The 10,560-nt window shown below is 42.8% G+C and overlaps 1 long non-coding RNA gene across 1 annotated transcript; it reads right to left on the reverse strand.

The window, feature by feature from the left end:
• Nucleotides 1–5,827: 5,827 nt before the first annotated feature.
• LOC120310593 lies at nucleotides 5,828–8,775 on the reverse strand. The gene is made up of 3 exons (XR_005557406.1): nucleotides 8,622–8,775; nucleotides 7,286–7,416; nucleotides 5,828–6,391 (listed from the first exon to the last, which is right to left on the reverse strand). It is a non-coding gene; the product is annotated as an uncharacterized LOC120310593 (long non-coding RNA).
• Nucleotides 8,776–10,560: the final 1,785 nt, after the last annotated feature.

Here is a 10,560-nt window from a genome sequence, read left to right on the forward strand (position 1 = left end):
TATTATTATTATTATTATTATTATTATTATTATTATTATTATTATTATTATTATTATGCAGAGGAGGGAGAGGTCAATCAGGCCTTGTGGTGGCCAGTCTCAACTAAGCACCAGCACGGCCTTGTTGCCAACCTATTGCAATCCAGATTGGCATTTCTGAAGTTGACATAAAAACTTTACACATTGGGAGCTGCGTAGGAGAGAAAGCTATGGCAAGGAATTGCCCAGTTTCCTCTGAAGTACACCCAGGATAGGGAAAGTAGCTCTCCTGATGTTGGCATCTTGCCAAATCTGATGTAAGATTTATTTTACACAGGACTATCCAGTGTGTCCTGTGCAGCACCCGAACTGCACTTCTGCCACAGGATTTGCATTTATCCTGTTGGAAAGATGAGCAGCAAATAAGTTCTTGTTGTGGTCTTGATTTTGACATTTATTTAAGTATTCAATTTATATGGCTGCCCATCTCACTTTTACATGACTGGGCAGCTTACAATAAAATAAATAAAAACACAATATAAAAAATAAAAATAAAACATATAACAGCCAGGCATGATAATGCTATTTATACAATCCATATGGAGATAGGTTAGTATATAGGTTGGCTGAAAGGTAATAGAATAGAATAGAATAGAATAGAATAGAATAGAATAGAATAGAATAGAATAGAAGGGACCTTTGAGGTCATCTAGTCCAAACCCCTGCTCAGGCAGGAAACCCTATATCATTTCAGACAAATGGCTGTCCAGTCTCTTCTTAAAAAACTTCCAGTGTTGGAGCATTCACCGCTTCTGGAGGCAGGTTGTTCCACTGGTTAATTTCTAACTGTCAGGAAGTTTCTCCTTAGTTCTAGGTTGCTTCTCTCCTTGATTAGTTTCCATCCGTTGTTTCCTGCCTTCAGGTGCTTTGAAGAATAGCTTGACTCCTTCTTCTTTGTGGCAGCCCCTGAGATATGAGTTTTATGTCTTTTATAGTTTGTAGTTTGTTGAATTCAAGCTTTAATCTCAAATGAATGGGTATAAAATTGCAGTTCTGAATGTCCTAAAGGGTCACAATACACAAGATTGCATTATACAACTTGATGGCAGAGCAGACAGCTGTGCTCAAGGGGAAGAAGAAACAGATAAGCATCTGCAACTATCATTGGGTTTCTGGTATACCAGAGTATTTACATGTTCATTGTTTAATTCCATAGCAACCCCCAGATTACTTGTCATCCATTCTAGATCTGATGGCAGAGAAATTACATAACCCGGTGATCCAAATGTTATTTTGGAGGAGGAAGCTGACTTCAGTTCTTCTTCAGAATATTATCCTATTCTATTTCTTTTGAGGCTTTTTAAAATCCTGGACATGTCTCCACATTAGTATTTTTTATGGTTCACTAAATATACCCTGATTCTACTCCCTTATTTCAAACACTCATTTCTGGTATGCCTCCATTATGTTGTGGAACAAGAGTGACCACTAGAGGGCAGTGTGCTGCAGAGAGTAGAATAGGTATAACTAAGGACTGTTTCAGAGACTTATGAAACCAGCCTGCACAGATGTTGATTAGAAATAATCATCATATAAATCCCCACCACATCCCCATCACCAAAACAAGTCTCAAGCAGCAAGTGATGTGATATGAATGGCTACTATGACCGAAGTTCTTGAAAACTAATATGGTCAGAGTTGACACTATTAGACTAATGTACAATTAGTATAAGGCAGTGATGATGAACCTTTTAGAGACCGAGTGCCCAAACTACAACCCAAAACCCACTTATGCATCGTCAGGTGCCAGGTGGGTGTGTCCCATTGGGTGGGTGTGGCCCATTGGGTGGGCGTGGCTGCAGTGGTAACAGCAGACTGGGTGGGACTAAAAAGTTCAATCAATCAATTCCAACTTTGCAAGATCTTTTTTTCCCCCTCCCAAGAGAAATTGACATTGATTGATTGAACCTTTTTTTTTTTGTACATGGAAGGGAGGCCTAAAGCGAAAAGGTTTTATAAAACCTAGCTGAAGGCCTAGGACTGGGGCGACGGTGCACGTGCCCACAGAGAGGGCTCTGAGTGCCGCCTCTGGCACCCGTGCCATAGGTTTGCCACCACTGGTATAAGGCCATTTCTTATTTTTCTAAGTGTATCATAGCATGTTCCACATTTGACAGCAGACTCATCTCATATCTTCACAGAAAGGCAATATTTCCTTGAATGAAATGCTGACAGTTACATGCCTGTAATTTGATTATCAGTTGCAAGTAGTCGTAGCTTCCTATCATTATTTATTTGCTTTTAAGAAAAGCAAATCAGATTTGAATTATGTTTGGAACGGTTTGAGTTAATTCTTAATAGAACTCATATCTGGTGATTCTGGCTTTTCTGTACCTATTTAGAAAGATCATCATCAATCCTGGCTTTAATGGAAATCCATTATAGGCAAATCTTCTATAGAGAGATGGATTATTGGTCCTTTTCCAAAAGAGAGACACAGCAAAAAGGGAGAGTGCAGATAGGAACCTGGGATTCCACTTCTAGCAGAAAGGACACCATGTGAAATAAAGCTTGGAAGCATCGTCTGATACTTGGACCGCCGAATCCAGAATCTCATTCCTAATGTTTCCAGGCATTCTGAGGACACTGATCAATTTAGGAAAGGCTGAATGATAAGATGCCTAGGCTTTTAAGGCAGTTAACTGAATGATCTGTATCAGTTTGAGATCCTACGGAGTTTATTTGTATTCTGTTCTTGGAAGGAAGAACCATTGTCCTAGCGCCCAAGAATGTTACCTTTGTTTTGTTATTTGTAGTGGTAGAGCCATAAATACTGATCTGCAGCTTATTATGACTGATTGCACAGCCATAAATCTCAAGAAGACTCTATAGTTAAATCCCCACTATCTTCTTCTATTACTGTATTTATAATCAAACGTTATTTGTTATAAAAGACATGGGAATCAAAAACAAATAAGACAAACCATTTTCACACATCCAGTTGTATTTACAGGCCATGATTGTAATTTAATACATAGTTAACTCAGAGGAATTCCACCAAAACCATACTGAGCCTTACATTTATAGAAATAGAATAATAGGGTTGGAAGGGACGTTGGAGATTTTCTAGTCCAACCCTCTGCTCAAGAAGGAAACCCAATACAATTCTTGCCAAATGGTTGCCCAATCTCTTTTTGAAAACCTCCAGTGATGGAGCATCCACAACTTCTAGAGCAGACATGTCAAACTTGCGATGTCACGTGATGTCGCACAACGTATTTGGATGGTTTTGCCATTGCCAGCAATGGGGTGGGCGCGGCTTCTGGATGATGCGTCTGGCCCACGGACAGCAGTTTGACACCTCTGTTCTAGAGGCAAGCCATTCCACTGATTAATTGTTCTCACTGTCAGGAAATTTCTCCTTCATTCTAGTTAGATCTCACTTTAATGATCTTCCCCCCATTACTTTTTGTCCTGGCCACAGGTGCTTTGGATAATAGGTTGATCCTCTTTCTGACTGCCCCTGAAGTACTGGAAGACCACTATCATGTCACCCTACAGTCCTTCTCTTTGTTAGACTAGACACACCTAATTCCCTCAATTTTTTTGTTTTATGGTTTAGCTTCCGGACCCCTTATCTTTGTTATTCTTCTCTGAACTTTCTAGAGTCTCAAAGTCTTTTTTTAATCAGCTTCTGAAACAGCTTGAGCATTTCCAAAATTAAACGTCTTTAGCCAGTTGCATCTTTTGGAAATGCAGTCTTATGTTAACTATGGAAGTTGGGAGGAAATCTTCCACATATTTTCCTTATTTTTTTTCCGTCTAAGTCTATCTGTCATAACCAATGGTAAAATTTGAAAGCCTCATTATCACCTCACTTCCTTGCCTGAGCAAGAAGATTAATTAACCTAGAGCTCTAACAGATGGTACCATCACTCTGGCTTTGAAAAAGTGTTAAAATCATCTCCCACTACATTCCACCCGCTCTTTTCGCTACCAAAAATATTACTGGATGCATTTGCAGCTACAAGGCTTTTAGGAAAACTGACTTGAGAGAATAAAGGACACGTTCATATCATCCTCTATTGAGAATTTGCCCACACTGAAGCCAGCTTGTGAAAGTATCCCATCCTTTGAATGGTTCATAAATTAGCAGAAGCTGCTCTTTTTCTTTTCATCCAAATAGGAGTTGATTCAAACCGCACAAACCTAGGGCTACTTTGGCTCAGGTCAATCAATCCGTGGCATCCCCGCTATAGCCTGGATTATAAAGGGGAGACAATTTATCTAGCCAGCAAAAGATACAAAACTGGAAAGGTTGCAAATATGTGGGTGGATTCACACAGAATGAATGCACTTGATGAAGTGGAGAACTGAGCTGAAATCCACCAAATAAAACTTAACCACAATGATGTGTGTGTGTGTGTGTGTGTGTGTGTGTGTGTGTGTGTGTGTGTGAAAACCTAAATGTACAGATGCAATGTGGATAAACAGTAAAAGAGGACAGGGGAATGGTAGATACAGGGACAAGGCACACACACACACACACACACACACACATATATATATATTGGGAAAAAATACCTGAGGAAGATACGGTAAAAGAAAACATTTTTTACTCCAGGATACCCAGGAGACCATTACATTTATTAGCCCTCTTCTAGCAGGGATGCAGACAAACATGGAATAGCTCAGAGGCAACTCTGTTCTCTACTTAGTAAGCGCTGGAGTCCTTGCCTTCACGCTCAGTCCAAAATGAGCACTGTGTCTTTTATGAAAGAAAGGTTTGATTTAGAATAGAAAAGACTTGCCTGACCTGATGCAGGAAGAAAAAAGTATGTGTGGACTGCTCAGGCTTCCCAGCAGAATTGTCGGTTAGCCTGGCAGGATTCATTCTGCTGGAGCTGGCCAAGCTTGAATTTTCTGCTTTCCGCATAGGCAGCTTTTTCCATCAGAGCTCCTGTGAATTGTCAAGAGTACCAGCACTCCACAATTGTTTTTGTTAGGTATTGTTACTGATTGTGATGCTAAGGAGGTTATATTGATGTTGAATTTGATTACAGCCGCAAGGCTGTTAGTAGGGCAATATTGGAAGAAGGAATCTTTGCCTACCTTGCAAGAGTGGCTTTTTAAAGTTTCCTATCTGGCGGAAATGGCAAAGATTTCGGCTTTCTTAAAGGAGCAATCGCAAGAGAAATTTTTTGCTGTATGGGAAAAATGGATAAATTTCACACAATACAAATTGGATATAAAAAAATACCATTTAGCCTTTTTATAACTTGTATATAAACTTTGATATTTTATAGATTGTACTTTTTCTCTTTCTTCTTTTTTTAATCTCTTTTCTTCTTTCTTTTTTCTTCTTTTCTAAGCACTTTTTCTTTTTAATGCTTATGTTTTTTTTTGTTTTATATATATCTTATTGTTAATTATTTTATAAGTTGTTTAACTTTTTTTTTAGGATTTTTAAAATTTTAATTAAGCCTATATTCAGCTCTGGGAAGCTCGGGGGGGATGGAGGGGGTGGTTTGGGAGGGGTTGGGTGAGGGTTGTTTTGTTTTTTGTTGTTGTTGTCTTTTTTGTTTTTTGTAAAAACTTTTAAAAATTTTCAATTAAAAAAAAAAAAAGAGTACCAGGAAAGGGCTGTGACATCCAATTGCTCCTCAGGTGCACACCGAGGGCAGGATTGGCACTTCCTTGACCCTTTCTGGCTATCTACAGCACATGTCTAAGGGCAGCCCAGTCTTGACCTTGGCTTACTCTGTAGCTTGAAGCCCAAGCATGCTTCTTTGCAGGCTTGATATCCTCCAGAAACCTTGAGTCTCCCATCAGTCTTGGGTTCTCTCTCTTTTTTTTTTACTGCCACACATAGCTCTGGCTCATCCATTCTCCTTGGGTGTCTTTTTCCTGCCCCTTCTTCCTTGTGGTGTTGGACTGACAAATCTTTGCTGTGATTCCAACCTTCTCAAGAGCTTCCATGTTTGCTGATGCTGAGTCCACTGTCTCCTAGTAATCCTAAACCACTCCAGGTAGTGGCACCTTGGCCCTAAATGCTGCTTCTGAGTGGTGGGACGAGGCACTCCACCAGTTATTCTTGTGCTCCGCTAAAAATTTACATATGGGAGAAGCTTGGGAAATTGAGATCCCATGCACAGTAACAGTTGCTCAGATGCTAAGATTTTTGGAAAACAGTTTGAGCATCAGAAGGAATCCACAGTGATGGCTATGGCAGTGCTCTGTTACCCAGGGGTAACTTAATTATAATTGTAGGGAATTAATGAGATTTTCTGGGTTTGCACAACATGCTGAATCATAAACTAACCACATGGATTGGGTTGGCGTTAAACTAAAATGTAGTTGGCTGTTCTTGTAGCTTAATCACTTATGCGAACACAATCGCTGGACATAAGCACTGGAATATAAACAAAGGGAGGGAGGGAGAGAGAGAGAGAGAGAGAGAGAGAGAGAGAGTCACATGGTCATGAATCAATAGTCTCGCAATAATCTGTTCATTGAAAGACCACGGTGACCCTTGTGTAAGGCAGACATGTCAAACTTGCAACGTCACATGACATTGCAACGTATCGGGCCAGTTTTGCCATTGCCGGCAATGGGGTGGGCGTGGCTTCCGGATGATGCATCTGGCCTGCGGACCGGCAGTTTGTCACCCCTGGTGTAAGGCCTTCATTTTTGCAACCCACTAATGCAGTGATGGTGAACCTTTTAGAGATCGAGTGCCCAAACTGCAACCCAAAACCCACTTATGTATCGTCGTGTGCCAGGTGGGTGTGGCGCATTGGATGGGCATGGCTGCAGTGGTAATGGCAGACTGGGTGAGACTAAAAAGTTCAATCAAACAATTCCGACTTTGCGAGATCTTTTTTTTTTCCAGCAAGAAGTTGAAATTGATTGATTGATTGATTGAACTTTTTTTTTTTTTTGCACACGGCGTTGGAGACCTAAAGTGAAAAGGTTTTATAAAACCCAGCTGAAGGTCTAGGACTGGGGCAACGGCGCTCGTGCCCACAGAGAGGGCTCTGTGTGCCACCTGTGGCACCCGTGCCGTGGGTTTGCCACCACGGCACCCGCGCCGTGGGTTTGCCACCACGGCACCAATGCATATGGGGCTCCCAGTTCTCTTGCTTGATGCTGAAGGGGTGCCCCTGTTCTTCCTGGATCAGTTTCTGGCAATGGGAATGTGAGCATTCTTCCTTCCCCAGGCCAGGTGAGGCAGCCCCGTGTTTTGTCTCAATGCAAGGAGGTCAGGGTGTCAAGAAGGGAGTGGGCAGGGATACCAGTTGCTTACCTTTCACCAGCAGGGGGCAGGAGAGCGTGCTTGTTTTTCAGTCAAGGGACTTTTCTTAATAGCCGAAGCCAGAAGCATTGACTTCCTCCCAAGCTTTTCAGAGACAGGTGTGAATGAGTTTCCAAGCATCCCTGAAGGAGCAAGCAGATAAAAAGAGCCAGAAGGTCATGTTTTTGTGTGCAAAAGTGAGAAGAAAAGGCCTAAGCGGGCAGTCCCAGAGGGAGGGAGGGAGGGAGGGGGGACTGGGATCCAGGAATTGCTATACCCTGCCCTGCCCTGCACATCCTTGTAGAAGAGCTGCCATTCAGCTGCATCCTTTTGTAGGATACTTTTTAAAAAGATATCCTTCAATAAAAGCTAGACCCCTACTGACTTCAGAGGCATCACAATACAATTTACTGGGCAAAAGTACTGTATGGATTGCTTCTGCCTTTTTCCAATATTTTTCAACTTCCTAATCTAGCCTCACTGCCCCCGGCTCCCAATTCTTAGGCAGTTCTCATCCATTCCCATTCCCCTCCAGCACTAGCCTGGCTGCGCTTTGTTTCCAAGATACATGCTGCCACTCAAAGAGTGCCAGGATGTTGGAAGTTAAAAATTACTGCATCCCCCTCACAGTGGTGGGATTCAAATAGGTGAATTATGAGTTCTCTGTGTGGATGCCACTTCTGGAAGTCCATTCTGGGCCTGGGCAACAAAAAATTAGCTACCGTTTCTGGCGAAGTGGTGCGAACTGGCTGAATCCCACCACTGCCCCCTCATGACCCCCCTTTTCTAGAATTTAGTTCTGATCCTCAACATTCTGTACCTACTGAGAGAAGTTAGCCCAGAGAAGGAAATATTAAAAGGGCAGAAAAATATATTTTTCCTCAAAAGGACTTTTTAAAACCAAACCTGGCCCCAAATCTATCTCTCTGCCCCAAGCAAGAGCTAGGCCCATACAAATGCAGATGTAAAACCATCAGAGAATTGAAGCCAGAGCACTCAAGAAGACAAAGAGAAGATCTGCATACCACACCCAAACTCTAGGAGTCATTAGCCTCATCACCTGGGAAGCAGGATATGATAATAGGATTAAACCACAGAGATCAAGGCCTAGACAAACACTCAGAAACAGCCTCAAGGTTCATGCCACAGGAACAGGAAACTATTCCAAACAAGGCTAGAGAGGGTATAAAAACCTACTGCCCATGTGCTCAACTTCTCTTTCCTCTCCTCTGCTCTTTCCTGCAAGGACCATCTTTCTGCTTCTTCAATAAACTGTAACCTTCTTCCCAAAGCAGTCGCTATGTTGCTTATTTATTCCCAGCTTGGATGAACCAGAATGAAGACTTACTTCTGACACTACTGACCCTGTTGGGGTCAGGATTGTTTTAACTTGTTTGATTGGGTGGAGCTTTCTTGGTCTTCAATTTTCTCTCAGATTCTTTCCATCTATTTGTCTCTGTGTTTGGAGGGTTTTGACTTCTTTTCTATTGGCATTTGCTTTCATTTTCTTTCTACTAGGAAAAGAGATGCTCCATTTCAGAGTTTTCTTCATTACTGATTTATAACACCACTGGGGTGACCTGGCTGACCCCTATTTTTCTCCCTGATCCCAGGATACCAGCCTTGTCTTGTACCCAGGCCATGATTTATACCTTTTCCGCATCTCCAAACATGCCCTCCTCTTAAGCTGTCATGTTGCCACTGCAGGGCCAGTATGAGTAAACTCTACTACTTCTTCTGCCCAAATCTCTAGGGAGTGCATTCATATGGCCAGTCTTGGATTGTAATTCCCAAGCAGGATGACATTGACATGACAGATGGATATATATCTAACGGAAAAAGGATAGCATAGATATGCCACTCATCATTAATCAATCAGCCTGAATGCTGAAAATATTCCTCTCATGCAGACAACACCCTGGCTGAAGTGGTTGAGCCAGTCCCCTATTCCCACAGGGCTATTTATATTCTAATCTCAGGAGTGGAAGATCAGAGATGCCATGTCCTCTGTGGTAGTCTCAAAGCTGCAGCAAAGTCACTTCCTATCCTGTTGGAAGGAAGGAAGGAAGGATTGTTAGACTCAGTGAATCACAGTAAGGACAATGGGGAGATATTAGGAGAAATCACATTTATGCATGGCAACTGTAGGATTTTCATCTTGTCCACATAATTGTTTGCCCCAACACAGAGATGCCCTACAATGTATTAAAGCAAGGACATGCACCTCTTCTACCAGTGCCTTCAAAGCAGTCATTTCTTCATTGCTGCTTCTTCCTATAGGTCACCTGAGGATTCGATCTCCTCTCTGGCCCCTCACCATCCATTTCAGGACCATTCACCTTCTTATAGTAGGAGAGTTCTTTCTCAACCCAGCTAAGCAGTCCCACTTTTCTTTCCACCCCATAGTTGGCAGGAACAACAAAGGGAGAGAGATGGAGGAGTATTGGGAATGACAGTACTCCTGGCTCCATAAAACACCCACTTCCTTTCATGGAAGGTCCATATTACCCCAGGGGTGCAGCCCAGCATCTGCCATATCTCAGATGATAACAATGCTGAGACCACAGAGGGATGTTCTTCACATGGGTCCAAAGATTGTCTAGTACAATGGTGGTGAACCTATGGCACATGTGCCAGAGGTGGCACTCAGAGCCCTCTCTGTGGGCATGCACGCCGTTGCCCCAGCAGAGTTTGCCAGAGTAATAAGCACGTGGCGTTTGGAAGCGACAGGGCAGGAAGTGAGTGAGCAAGCGGCATTGGCCCCCTGGGGATGCCACGCTCACCCAGTCTGCCGTGACCATTGCAGCCACGCCCACCCAGTGGGCCAAGACCCACCCCCCGAGGGCACCACAATGCTGATGCAGCCCTGGCACTTTGTGATAAATAAGTGGGTTTTGGGTTGCAGTTTGGGCACTCGGTCTCAAAAAGGTTCACCATCACTGGTCTAGTAGATTACTGACATGTCTGTCTTGCAGCTGAGACATTAAACCTTATTGGGCAAATGCACCAATACTCTAACCCCATAGAAAAGTTATTTATGAATACACGATGGGCCTGCTGGCAAAAGACCCAACCGTGCCACTGGCAGAAGAGTGATGTGTGCCATCAGCATCACTATGAAGCTGCATTCAACTTCACCACATGGGTGCACCTTTTAACCCTGAACCCTGTGGGAGGGGAAGTAGAGAAAATTGGTTCTTCAACTGCCACTTCATGAGGGGAGAATAGGACTTTTGGTGCCAAGGGACCCAGCATCCCAACAAGCCATTTTCTTCTCTCCCACCCTT

The sequence above is a fragment of the Crotalus tigris genome, unplaced genomic scaffold (genome assembly GCF_016545835.1).
Source record: "Crotalus tigris isolate CLP2741 ecotype Arizona unplaced genomic scaffold, ASM1654583v1 scf7180000018229.695902, whole genome shotgun sequence".
Classification (NCBI taxonomy): domain Eukaryota; kingdom Metazoa; phylum Chordata; class Lepidosauria; order Squamata; family Viperidae; genus Crotalus; species Crotalus tigris.